This window comes from Arachis ipaensis, chromosome B06 (assembly GCF_000816755.2).
Source record: "Arachis ipaensis cultivar K30076 chromosome B06, Araip1.1, whole genome shotgun sequence".
Taxonomy (NCBI): domain Eukaryota; kingdom Viridiplantae; phylum Streptophyta; class Magnoliopsida; order Fabales; family Fabaceae; genus Arachis; species Arachis ipaensis.
Window position 1 is genome coordinate 134,979,567 of NC_029790.2, and position 3,428 is coordinate 134,982,994.

Here is a 3,428-nt window from a genome sequence, read left to right on the forward strand (position 1 = left end):
ACATATTAAATTTTATAGAGTAAAAAAATAAGAATAATTTATACTATATTCGTATATTGTAGAAAAAAATAGATAATAATTAAATTTAAGAAATTATTATCTTTTTATATTTTTTTTATTTTTTTTGTTGTCCACGGTATCTTTTAATCCGACAGGTTAAGAACTAATCTATCACGGATTTGAGCTCCATTTAAGGATTCAAACTCCCGACACTTGCTTAAGTGGACGAGTGAGCTGATTACTCGACCAACCCAAATTAATTTATATTTTTTTAATGGTATAATTTTCACATACAAGTCTTTTTGCTATACAAGTCTTAGGCCCAGTTTGGATAAACAACTTAATTAAGTTATTTTTGAAGAAATAGCTTAAACAATAAATGCTTATATTAAAAGTAGCTTATAAATAAGTTATTTTGTATTTGGTTTTTTAGTTCTAAAAGTACTTATTTTAAGAGAAAAGTGATAAAAAAAACTTTTTATTATGAGAAAAGTCATTTTTTTAACTTCTCCTTAAGCACCAAAATAGCTTTTTAAAAAGTTGCAATTTTGCTTTGAAAATTGTACCAGACATTAATACTATACATTTTCATAAGTTAAAAGTTAAAAAAAAGTCACTTATAAACCTATCCAAACGGACCCTTACAAGTCTTGAAATTCACCTACTCCTTTCACGCTCCTCCTTAACAGATTTTTCAATTAACGCATGCACGTTCTTCTTCTTCTTCTTCATGTTACTTCACGTTCTCCTTCTTCATGTTAACGCGCACACGTTCTTCTTCGTTATTTTTCTTTTTCGTTATCGTTGTCATTAACACCACCTATTCCTCCTCCTCCTCTTCCTCCTTATTTTTTCATTGGATTTTCTTCTCTTTCTTTCTTTTTCTCTTTCTCCTCCAGCATCAGTTATCTCGTTGTTGAATATAATGAATAATTCAAGTTCAGATTGTCAATTGAACCAGAACAAAATTGATTATTGTTTTTTAATCCAATCCAGTGGCTGAGGTGCGGTTCAATTCAGAAGAAAAAATGCAGCATTAGAGGAAATATTTTTCTGTATTTGCAGCAAATTTGGGTATAACACAAAGATATTTGGGTGTATTTTTATTCTGATAAGTTCTGCATAATTCAAAACTCTTCATCTTCTTCTTCCTCATCTTCTGCTGCTTTTTTTTCATCATCATCATCACCATCTTCTTCTTCTTCTTTTCTTATTCATCTTTTCTTTTTTGTTTTACCTTCTCAAGTTTTTTCTTGTTTTACTCTCTTAACAAGAATAAAAACAAAAAAAATTAAACAAAGAAGAAGAAGAAACACATAATGCTGCAAGATTATTTGAAAAATGATGAACTTACATTCATTTAACTAAAAGAAAGAATGAAATAAGGAAAAGAAGAAGAAAAAAATGCAACATTAGAGAAAATATTTTTCTGTACAAAAATGCTATTTGTACACTAAAATCAACCACTAAAATCAGCCACCAATGTATTTGTGTATAAATACATGTGTGCTTTAATTTATTTTCAATGTATATTTGTATTCCATTATGTATTTTATACTAGTGGCTGATTTTGATGGCTGATTTTAGTGTACACGTAGCATAACTCATTTCTGTATTTGCAGCAAATTCGGGTGTAAAACGAAAATATTTGGGTGTAACACGAAGATATTTGGGTGTAAAATGAAGATATTTGGGTGTATTTTTATTCTGATAAATTCTGCATAATTTAGAACCATTCCTCTTCCTCCTTCTCATCTTCTACGGCTTCTTCTTCTTTTTTTTTTCTTATTCATCTTTTTTTTGTTTTACCTTCTCAAGTTTCTTCTTATTTTACTCTTTTAACAAGAATAAAAACAAAAAAATCAAACAAAGAAGAAGAAGAAACACATAATGCTGCAAAATTACTTAGAAGATGATGAACTTACATTCATTTAACTAAGAAAAAGAAAAAAATAAGAAAAAGAAGAAGAAAAAAAATGCAGCATTAGAGAAAATATTTTTCTATACAAAAATGCTATTTGCACACTAAAATCAGCCACCAATGTATTTGTATATAAATACATGTGTGCTTTAATTTATTTGCAATGTATATTTGTATTCCAGTATGTATTTTATATTGGTAGCTGACTTTAGTGGTTGATTTTAGTGTACATGTAGCATAACTCATTTTTATATTTACAACAAATTTGGGTGTAAAACGAAGATATTTGGGTGTATTTTTATTCTGATAAGTTCTGCATAATTCAGAACTCCTCCTTTTCCTCCTCCTCATCTTCTGCTGTTTCTTCTTCTTCATCTTCTTATTTCATATTATCATAATTCTTTTGGGAGGAAAAAATCAAACAAAGAAGAAAAAAATACATAATGTTACAAAATCAAAAAAAGAAGGAAGAGAAACACGACGATGAAGATGAAATACGCGAAGAAAAAGGAGGAGAAACACAAAAAAGAAGGAGACGAAGAAGGAAGAAGGGGAGGAGGAGGAGAAACGCGAAGAAAAAACAGTTGTGGTTTTCATCAAGAAAAAAAGAAGAATAGTCGTTCATAACGGTGAAGGAGCGCTTTTATGGGTGAGCGTAGTTTCTGTTGGGTTTGGCCCAACTTGTAAGACTTGTAAGCCGAAAAGACTTGTATGTGTAGCATAACTGAATAATTTATATACTTATATAACAAATATGTTAGGTGTATATTAAAATTAAATTTAAAATATAAAATACATATTTAAAATGAGTTAAATAACACATATATTTATATACAAATATATGGTGACTAATTTAAGTAATTAATTTTAGTAACTAATTTTGTATAAATAGCATTTTTACTCGTATAAAATACAAACAATTCCTGCTCTTTTTATGAACCTAAACAAACAATAAAATACATGTCCATTCAGTATAAATTTTTTGGATTTGAATTCTCTAAATTTTGAATTTTATTTTAAAAGACAAATTGTAATCTCTCACCATTTATTTCATAGGTGGAACTAAGAGAAAATATGAGAGAGAAACTATTTAAGGGTGAAAGATCACACTTTATTCTCTAAAGTAAAAATTCACAATTTAGAGGATCCAAATTTTAATTTTTACGGTAGAATCACCATTTAATGTATATTTGATATTTATGTTCATTTCTTGGAAAAAAATATCTTACGAAAAGTTAAAAGTTAAATCTCTTGGATGTATCATACAAGATAATGGAGAAATTGAACATGATGTAAATCATAGGATCCAAGCAAGTTGGTCAAAATAGCGGAGTGCATCTGGTTTTATATGCGACAAAAAAGTGCTTTTAAAACTTAAAGGTAAATTCTATCGCACTGCTATAAGACCGGCTATACTTTATGGTATGGAGTGTTGGGCGGCCAAAGGGGAGCATGAAAATAAGCTGAGTATGGCAGGGATGAAGATGTTAAAATAGATGAGTGGTCA